The sequence below is a fragment of the Prionailurus bengalensis genome, chromosome A1, assembly GCF_016509475.1.
Source record: "Prionailurus bengalensis isolate Pbe53 chromosome A1, Fcat_Pben_1.1_paternal_pri, whole genome shotgun sequence".
Classification (NCBI taxonomy): domain Eukaryota; kingdom Metazoa; phylum Chordata; class Mammalia; order Carnivora; family Felidae; genus Prionailurus; species Prionailurus bengalensis.
Genome location: NC_057343.1, coordinates 37,844,954 through 37,855,857, shown reverse-complemented (window position 1 = coordinate 37,855,857; position 10,904 = coordinate 37,844,954). Strand labels below are relative to the sequence as shown.

General features: G+C 37.7%; 1 pseudogene; it reads right to left on the bottom strand.

The window, feature by feature from the left end:
• Window positions 1-932: 932 nt before the first annotated feature.
• Window positions 933-1,775, bottom strand: LOC122466905 (annotated as a pseudogene).
• Between the last annotated feature and the right edge of the window lie 9,129 nt (window positions 1,776-10,904).

The window sequence follows — 10,904 nt, the reverse complement described above, 5'->3', positions numbered from 1 at the left end:
AAGGGATTGTCACTTGCTTCTTTTTTAAGAGTTACTAATTGGACATTCGGTTAGGAATGGGTGTCTTCTTTAAATGATTCTATTTACCAATCTTTAAAAACATATTTACCAATGAATTGTGTTTTTCTTATGTTTTGTTTTTAATCTGGGGATGTTCTTGCAATTTGTGGCAGGCAAAGAAACGTAGCTTACATTCTTCCTGTCTAAGGAACTACTCTTAATTATAATACACGCCACCAGCAATTTTTCCTTCAAAATCCAAGAAAATATAATGGTATATAACACTTATTTTTAAGTGAATGAATATGCTGGTATAATGCTGAATATAAGGCCGTTTTCCTCCTCAGCTGAATCCATACTATGATATTCTCATTGATACACACAGAAGTTGCTGCCCCAAAATGAAGTCTCTACTTAACTGGAGAGGTTCTATCCATTTTTATTTTTATCTCCTAAGTTTTCAGTTTTCCTTAGTTTTTTCCTGATGTCATTTTTTTAGTTATCCTAGATCCCATCTAGGATACCATATTTCTTTCCGTTGTTACATCTCCTTAGCTTTTTTTTGACAAGAGTGTTTTTCAGATTTTCCTTGTTTTTGGTGACCTTAAAAGTTGTGAGGAATACTGGTACGTTATTTTTGTAGATTGCCCCTCTAATGAAATTTACTGATTATTATTTCATGATTAGACTTACGGGTTTTCTGGAGAAAGACAGACGAGCTACCATGACATTTTTATCACCGAATTAATACCATACCAAGGATGTCCCGTGTACACAATTTATCACTGTTCGTGTGGATCTTGATCATGTGGTTGAGATCAAGTTTTTGACACTATGAAGGTTGTTAAGGTTGCTCTTCTTTTTTTTTTTTTAGAAGTTGTTTGTCTTCCATCAACCTTATTTCCATTTTGTTTGCCCTTGTGGAAAAGCAGCTAAGACCACTCACTGGTGGTTTGTGCCCGTTCATGGGTCTGAGCAGTGGGAGACGCAGACCAGTCCTCAATGGCAGGCTGAACACTCTAGTCTTTAATAGGGAACCGCTTAATATCCATACCTGCACACCTTCAGACCAGTCTGTGACTTCAGGTTGTGTAGCAGCGAACCCAGGAGCTGGACAAGTCCCCTGACCCTAAAATTCCTCCTCGGGTCGTAGCTTTTTCAGCAGCAGCTTGCCCTTCAGTTTCGATCTCTTCAAAATCTGCAAGATCAGGCATCGCCTCTCATGGGTCTTCACAGGAAATGGTGCCACACATACGAAGAACTTCCCAAGCCAGCAACCACCCCATCAGACCCACTGAGTCACTGCAAGGGATGGCAATGTTCACATCGCACAGGGGAGAGTCTGTGCCACACAGAGTGATGGTAGGCACTCTGAGAGGCTGGTGGTGGTCAGCCCCGGGATCAGTAACCACCAGAAGTCTTGGCTTCTGGAAGACTGCCTGGCTTCTGGTTGGTGAAGGTTTTGGGAGTGAAACAGCCAGCAACAGGAGTGGCTCCGGTAGCAGTAACAAACTTCAGCACAGCTCACTGGTCAGTACTCCTAGATGACAGGACACTGACATCGGCAGGATTTTCAATAGCAACAATGGTACGAGCTGCCAGCAAAAGCTCCCAGATTCTCTTCAGGTTTATGATGTAGATACCATCACTTTTCCTTTTGTAGAGGTACTGTTCATCTGGCAGTCGAGGTTGGTGAGACCTAAGTGGGCTCCTACTCCAAGAAATTTGAGGATATCCTCCTCCTTCATTTGCGGGACATCAAGGGCTCCAGGCATTGTCAAAGTTTCCCTTAAAGTTACTATAGGAACACAGAACAAGGCTGTATAGACACCTTCCTGGGTAGTGCAGAAAGGCAAGGTTGTTCTTCCTTCTGCTTTCAATACTGTCATTTTGCTATTAACTTACTATGTGCAGCTCATATTTAAGGAGTGGGAAGTTATGCTCTCCTTCCTTGAAGACAGTGGGTCCATATAAATGTTGTGAATTTTCCAGCATGCGGATTCACCTCTTTTCTCAAGTCATTTATTTAATTAATACTTTGTATCAATATGGACTCAGATATTTACTTTATACTTTGAGTTTTAATTCAGTGGGTCTTCTTTCTTTCTTTCTTTCCTTCTTTCTTTTTTTTTTTGGTTGTTCAAAATGTTCCAACTTTGGCCATCAGAAGTTTAGTCAGCTCTGGTGTCCCTTTAACACATCCTCACCCATGTTTTGGTTATTCTCCTGGCTATTTGTTATTGCTTGTTTTTGAGCACATCCTTAATTTCTGGCAACATGAGATGCTTCAGACCCATCTTGTGTATTTCCCGCCTCCAAATCATGGAACTAGTCATTTTCCAAGGAGCCTGAGTTCTTTATACTAGAGACACAGATTACAAACGAAGACCTGGGCCTTAAAGGTGCTCACGGATGATACAGTGTTGTTGCTCACTGGTCTTCCCAGTTGACAAAGGGTATGTAAGTGTGTACTCTAACCTGTGGATATGCACATATCCAGAAACATATCTAAACATAAACATTTGTTTCTACAGTAAACTATAGGAGTTCAACCTTGGTCACAGTGTATAACCTTTTATATAGTTTTGAGTTCAGAGATTAATAAAATCCTTTTATGATTCAAGGATTAAATCATGCACGCAAAACATGCTACTTGGATTAGCAACAGATCAATATGTAAAGACACTCCATAATTTGGCAACTATCAATTTAAAACTCTTGTTCTTAAAAGTGGTTCAAAGGTCCAACACTGTATTCTTCCAGTGTGTAAATTGTACTGCACATTGTTCCTTCTGTCACTGAGTTTTCAAAACCTCACAAAGTACCATTTTTAGGCAAAGCAACAATAGAAGTATCTGTCCATGCAGGGGAGGTAGAGTAGGGTCAGTTTCAGTGTTAATCATCTGGCAAGACAGTGATACTAAGACTCATGGTCTAAAAATAAAGTGTCTTACAAACTGTAAACCTGCAGCACATGATTTTTACACCTACTTACTAGAAAACTAAAGAATGTATTAATTTTGAATAAGGTAATATGAAAATAAGAATGCATTTTTGCTAATCTACAAAAAAAAGTTCTACTACAATTCAGAAACATTTTATAAGACACAGACCTAATGCTCATTGAAGAGAAGAGAAGAAATATACTTACTAAGTTAGCAATGATTCAGAGGAAATTAAATACCCAATTAGGGGAAAGGTGGCATGTGTAAGAAAAAGGAACATCCTCAGATAACACTGATAATACCAACCATCTGACAGAGAATAACCTTTTAAAAATTTTACCTGTGACACTTTTATTCAGCTTATTCTGGGTGCAGTGTAGTGTACATTAATTTCCACTTCGTATTTTGTCAAATACTGTCATCATCGTTTGATCATGTCAAATACTTCACCCACTCCACTCCAGTACACCCACAGCTAAGAACAGCATACTTCATTAGTGTCAGAATTTCCTAGTATCAGAAGCTACAGGCTCCTTCAAGACAAAAGTCTGTAAGAGTCTAGTGCATAGTTTGTGTAGCACAGAACGCAACTCAGTTCAGAGGGTATTTTGGTAACTCAAGCAAAGCGAGGGTAGGGACTACTGAAAAGTAAGTCTTGGGGCGCTTGGGTGGCTCCATTGGTTAAGCCTTCAACCTCGGCTCAGGTCATGATCTCACGGTTTGTGGATTCCAGCCCTGCATCGGGATCTGTGCTCAGAGCCTGGAGCCTGCTTCAAATTCTGTGTCTCCCTCGCTCTCTTCCCCTCCCCTGCTTGCACCCTGTCTCTTTCTCTCTCAAAAATAAATAAATATTTTAAAAAAATTACAAGAACAGAAAAACAAGTCTTTAAGAAGGCTTGTCATTTTAGGGCTCGAACCCATACTTTAAACAAACAAAATTCAGTAATTTCTGATTAGTTTTTCCATAAAACTATTTGAGCCAATCTGTAACGAAATTTTGGCATCGAATGTGACGTCTCCACCAGTTTTGTGCAAAGTGTACATAGGTTCCAAGAGGGACTGCGTAAGGAAGGAGAGGCTTAGATATTTACAAGCTGACATATTCCCTCCCTCTTCTGTTTTTGTTTTTGTTTTTGTTTTCAATGTTTATTTATTTAGTTTGAGAGAAAGACAGAGAGCAAGTAGGGAGGGGCAGAGAGAGAGGGAAAGAGAATCCCAAGCAGGCCCTACACTGTCAGTGCAGAACCTGACATGGGGCTCATTCCCATGAACCGTGAGATGATAACTTGAACCGAAACCAAGAAGCAGATGCTTAATGGACCGAGACACCAAGGCACCCCTCCCTCCCTCTTCTTGATGAGTGTCCAGGAAACTGCTGTAAAAGCTTTATCAAAAACTGCCTTGAAGTGTGATAACCAGGTACTTCAGTCACTCTACAGCCCAGAACCCCTCAGCCATGGCAAAGTCTTATGGGCAGTGAGGGGAACGATCTTCTCTTACAGTTTCTCAGTTAGGTTTTCATCATCAATATGATCAAAGTTCCCTCTAGGAGGAGAAGGGTGTTGAGTCAATAGTGTTGTACTTCGGGATACCACGTTGCAGAGATTGTCAAATGATTTAAGACTCAAAGGAGAAGAACAAACTAAGAATGTGTCCGTTGGTGGACAAGACAGAAGGTATAAAGTGTCTTAATCTCCTTGTCCAGTTGTATTCCATCAAGATTCTCCTGTTTCCCATGTCCCATCACATTGGCAAAACAGTTATAAAACACAGTAGAGATATATTCTCCAGGAGATGTGTTGGTTGTGTGACTGATCAGTAGGCAAGTTTTATTTATATACCCATCCCCCACCACGACACACTTGATGGCCTGCTTGGGGCTCCAGGTGTTGAGAAAGAAAGCAGTGGCTTGGCTAGTCCAAAGCCCAAGCTTCTCATTTATATCAACCAGTCAAGCCAGATATTTAGGGACTAGCTCATTCCTATGTAATACTGTATTTTTGAGAGTGAAATCCCTGAACTGGGAATACCAGACTTAAAATTGTTTATAGATATCTGACATTGGAAGTTGACTTTGCATCTCTGTGGTACAGTTCCCTTATTTATCAAAGAAGTCAGAGCCCAGTAGAGTTATGAGTATAGAGTAAGATTATATACCTGAAGTGCTAAAGTAAAAATAGTGCCTTGATTTCAAATAAGTGTTCAATGGATATAACTGACTAGGAATTTAGCATTACTACAACATCTCAATTCCTGTCCCATTTGGCCTGGAACACTTATTATTATTGATCTTCTCTTGGGAATTAGTAGCAATATCCTCTGGCTGAACAAAACAAAATACTAAAGCAAAACAGACCAACAAACAAAAATAGTTACTTTACTTAAAACAAAGTCGTTTGCCAGGAATGGCAGCAAACCCTGGGCTGATGGATGAGAGATTACTCCACACTTTGCTAAGAAAGGGAGGAGAAGGCATGGGGGTCAAGACCCCATTCCCCTCACTCATAGTCTCATTTATTGCAGCGTCAGGCCAATCACAAATCTCAGTTGGCTTGAGGTGTACAGACTGCGCCTAACATTTCAGGTATGCAAAAACAAAGGGTGCATGACTTAAAGGCGAACCATCCCAAGAGAATGACTAAATCAGAGACCTACAGCAAGGGTCTCTGTGTCCAATTGTGTTGCTAAACATTGTATACAATGTATAGATAATGGAGTTCCCAGAGGCCTGCACAAAGAGTTCCAAGAGACCAAACCTTAACTGCAGCCCATCAGAAATCTTCCTGTTACATTTTAGCTGGCCAACCATTGCGTATAATCTCCTCATCCTCAGTAATGACCCCAACAGCAGTTAATCCATTTGTAGTTACTAGTACCTTACATATAACACAAAAGCATTTCTGTCTTCCCCAAGGAAAGGCAGGGACATCCAAGGCACTATTGCTGGGATTTACAGTGGAATCCCAGTTCACGGAGGGGAACTCTGGATAAGAACTTCAGAGCCTGGACAGGGATTCGTTTTTCAGGAATAAATAGCTAATGCGAGATTTCTCAGTCAGTAACTGATTTTTTCGTAAGACTGTATTCATCTATCCCTGCGACATGCTTCTTTAAATAATAAGATGAATAAATCATTTACAGTTTATTTTGCTTGAAGAGAGATTATTTCTATCAGATGCAGTTTAGATTTTGGAGAATGGTCAGAGTTTGGGGACCACCCATTATTTGTGTAGAGATTTAAAAATAATAGTGGTTGTACACTAAGCTAGAGTAGCAATTACACAAGGCTTGACCTCTTTAGAGGGGAAATGTCTCACAGAAGTGATAAGAAATCCATGTGTAAAGATTCAAAATATCAGGGAGTAAAAAAAAAATATTCTAATCAAGCCACTCCAAATCAGTCCAGAAGGTGACTAATGACATCTCTTATTATTAATGCTTTTTTAAAAGTGCACTTAACATGATAAATCATTTTTCGTATATGAAACCAATCAGGATCAGAGCATTTGCCCAGTGTGAGGATAGGATTAACATACTGCTACTTAAACAACTAATGTTCCAAATATCCAGTGGTATATTAAATTGTCTGTGACCTCTAGAAATTAACCTCCCCCCAAAATTTTAAATTTCTTCTACTGAAACTATATAATTTATTACTTATAAAATACAACCTAACTATTAGCCTATTTTTCTTCAAATCCTTTAATTTTTAAAATCCTTGATAGTAAAAAGTATGTACTAAAACGTGTAAGTACATCAATGTGATCTCTCAGAATCCCAGATTAAGGAAAACTACAACATGGGTCATTTTCCTTAGAATTCTTGATGAATTTCTGGCTAATTGGCACCACTCTCCTTCCTAACAGAACCAAAATTTCTTATTATGATTATTTTACAGCCTAATTTTTTATACTATTCCACACGTTTCATTAGAGCCTTTAGCGTTAAGTGGTCACAATTGGTCTTTTATTTGTATTCAAAGTAAAAGAACTAACATAAAATCCTCCAAAATTTTATTCTATTCCACTACACAATTCTGACACAACAGATTTTTTAAATTTTTTTAATGTTTATTTATTTTTGAGAGAGAGAGACAGAGTATGAGTAGGAAAGGGACAGAGCGAGGGAGACAGAGAATCCGAAGCAGGCTCCAGGTTCTGAGCTGTCAGCAAAGGAGCCCGATGGGGGGCTTAAAATCACCAACCACGAGATTATGACCTGAGAGCCAAAGTCAGACACTCAACTGACTAAGCCACCCTGGCACCCCTGACCCAACAAAATTTTTTAAGCCTGGGTATTATTAATAATTTTCTTAAAATACACCAAGTTCTAGTGTCTAGCATATCTGTGGCTTTACAGGTAACAAAGGAGACCAGAAATTTCTCTTTCTCCAGGATAATTTGTCTCTTGCCTTTTCTTGATTTATAGCACCAGTAAGAAATTTACCAATTTAAACTGAGTATATCACATTATCTAACTTGTGTATGTGATGGCCCAGAGGGACATGGGCAAGTATATGGTAATCTCAATAATTAGTTTCGATGCTAACGTAAATTATAGAAACAACAGAAAAATCTCGTGTGTTCACAACTTTTGTGTTTTAAAGAGAAAATAGCCAAGTGTGAAGTATGGGAGGATTCAAAAGTTCCTCTTCTGATTTATTCCATTTTTGTTTGCACCTTAAGCGTACTTAGGAAGTGTTTAATGATATGTATCCTATAACTCAACAGTCTTCAACTACTTCTCTTTATAGAATTAAGTAAATTACCTAGAGAAATTAAAGGAAAATTCACTGATTGACTAAGAAGCCATTTTTAATTACAGTTCTCTAGGTCATCCAGATTTCTGGATATTACTAAAAGGTAGGATAAATGATTAAAAAGTGTTGGATTTGAAATGAGAATCTCTAGAAACTTAGTCTCATATGCAATTTGTAATCCTGGTTTTCTCATGTGAGAAACGGGTGTAATATATCACCCAAGTGAGTGTAACTATATTAGATGCATCACAAATTCATAAATACATGACAGGGCTTATGACATGAAATCATGTGTAACCAGCTATATCAAAAAATCTAAGACTTTTTGTGACAGTAAAGATACAGATATTAAAAAATTCTTTGGAGCTAAGAGCCAGCCCTTAGCCTAGATCCTTAAATTCCTAGAGCATAAAAGCAACTATTTAGCGATGCTTGGGTGCCCCTGTTAAGCATCTGACTTCAGCTCAGGTCATGATCTCACAGTTCATGGGTTCAAGCCTCACCTAGGGCTCTGAGCCTGGAGCCTGCTTCAGATTCTGTGTCTCCCTCACTCTGTTCCTCCTCCACTCATTCATTCATTCATTCATTATTTCTCCCTCTCTCTCGCTCTCAAAAAGTGAACGTTTAAAAAATTTAAAAAGCAACCAATTAATTGTGTAAATAATATACTGATTTTAAAAGGCATACGTTCCAACTGGAGAGTTGGAAATCTCCGGGTAGGTATGGCACTGACACTCTTGGTAATGCCAGAGAGGAGAAATCCTACACAATGGATGGTGTCATGTCATTTAGATGCACTTCCAGACTGGTTACTTCTAAATAAATGCCTGTGCCGTCAAGTAACCTAAATAAATTAGTATGAGATACAACCTTGATTACTAGAGTTTTTGTTCCCGTGAAGGACAAAAAAAGGAGAGAGAGACAGAAAACAAGGTTAAAAAGAAACACTGGATAAAGTAATGTGTTGGAAAAAAATCTATGTGAACGAAGACATAGTATAATTATTTTTGTGTGAATGGCATTTGCTGCCTCCTGATTTACGTAACTTTCTAAATGCCAATGCCACACTGTTTCATTACTGTAATACATATTTAAATGTGTTCCAAAATCAGGAAGTATGCTTCTAGCTTTTTCTTCTTTCTTATTGATTTTTAACATGCATTTTATATATGTTGTTATATTTTCATGTAAATTTTTAAATATTCAAAAAAGGAAATAATACCTATGTCATATAAACTCCAAAATATATCTATGGATCACATTTTACATCTATTCTTACATTCTTCCCTATAGGAGAATCTCTCCTCTCTCTTTACACACACACACACACACACACACACACACACACACATACCCATATACACACCTCTTACCAGAAAATTAGGATAATCCCACTTTATGCATATAATAACACAAGCTGGTTTTTGTTCACTGTGAAATATAAAGATTTTGTACCACATTTAGAACAGTCTTCATGACCGTGGAAATTTTTAATTACGTATTAAGAGTGTATTACAATTAGCTAAATTCCATATTGACATAGTTTTTGGTAGTTTCAAAAAATCTCCATTATCAACAATGCTGTAATTTCCATTCCTCTGATTAATATAGAACTTAATCCTCTTGTCCCTCTCTTCCAAATATTCTGGCCTCCATTCCTCCCATCCTATCAGTCCACTTTAGGCTGTAGCCATTCTTGCTTGACTCACCATCTTGGAAAATCTATTTCACCTCCCTGTCTCCTCCATTCTATTGTGCGTCATGCAGTCAATTATATTTTGAACAATCAAGCATGTGATTATGTCAGTTCAATCCTTAGTGTTTTTGATAGAATGCTACTGCTCTCCTGTTAAAAAGTATATCTTCATCATGTTTTAGAATATATGATATCCACCTCTTCAGCTTTATCTCAAGCTATGTTTTTCTCACTGTTGTGACATTATTTTCTTTATCACCATGATGTATTACATTCTCTCCTAACTTAAATATATTAATCTTCCTTTGTCTTTTCCCTAGGATCTTCCTACAAGCCCTCTATATACATACAGATATGTACTATTAGCTTGGCTAATTTCTTCCTTTGTTTTTCAACTTATAATTCACTCTCTCACTATCTACACCATTTTAAATCCTTTCCCCTTGCATTGCCATAGTACACTGCCTTTTCTTCCCCCATCATTTCAGTTGCCCAAATTATTTAATTTTTGTTTTAACTTATTGATGCTAGGCTTCATGAACTTACTGTTTCTTTACAACTATCACAGTGCCTAGAACATTATTTATGCTCAAGTGATACTTTCAAAATTGATTTGAAGACTGTAGGGAGCCACTGAAGGTTATAGGCAATACAGAAACATAGTAAGTTGGATATAGAAGGTGCACACCCACTCTTCATTCTCACATCTACCAAGCTTCTTTTTAATAGAAACACCAGAAAATATAAACTTTGTTTCACATATATTCTTCAGTTAGCATTCTGAATGTAAATAAGATCCTAGTAATTAAATGCATTCATGAAATTTAAAAAGGAGAACAAAAGATAATTTTTGCTGCTTTAAAATTTCCTACCAAGAAGCAAAACTATAGGTATATGAGTTTCTCCTGGCAACTTTGGTAGCAAAGACTATTCTCAGCAGTTCCATATCTAGTTTCTTTCTTCATGGACAAAAGGAAAGTATGGGAGCCGAGCTAGAGAAGCCGTCTATTCCATTTTCTTTTTGTTGAATAGTTATGGCAGGTTTTTTTGGTCTCCAATTTACTAATTATAAGAGTGGCTAATCTAAGTACCGTTTCCTAGAGCCTCAAAGATTGTATATATTCTTATATTAACAACATTGTCCTAAACTACTGAGAGTATTTGCTCTTTTCCAAACTCAGTTTTGAATGTCACAGCACTGGAGTCAAAAAAGATGGCAGACACTTGAGGAAGGAAATCAACTTGACTATTTGAATGGCTTATCACTCAAGGCAGTTATTATCCAGTTACTAATGGAAAATGGAACACTATGAGAACATGGCATGTGATGACAAAATAGTTACTTAAATTTTATTCTGTGGTCATCTGGAATAGAATCAGTCAAGATAACTCTGAAAGACCAAATGTCAAATGTCTGCTTCAATATAACATATTGATGGAGAAAATTGTGAATGGGCTGTCTCCTCCCTTTATGAGAAAGATTAAAGAAAGAAAACGCAAGTGC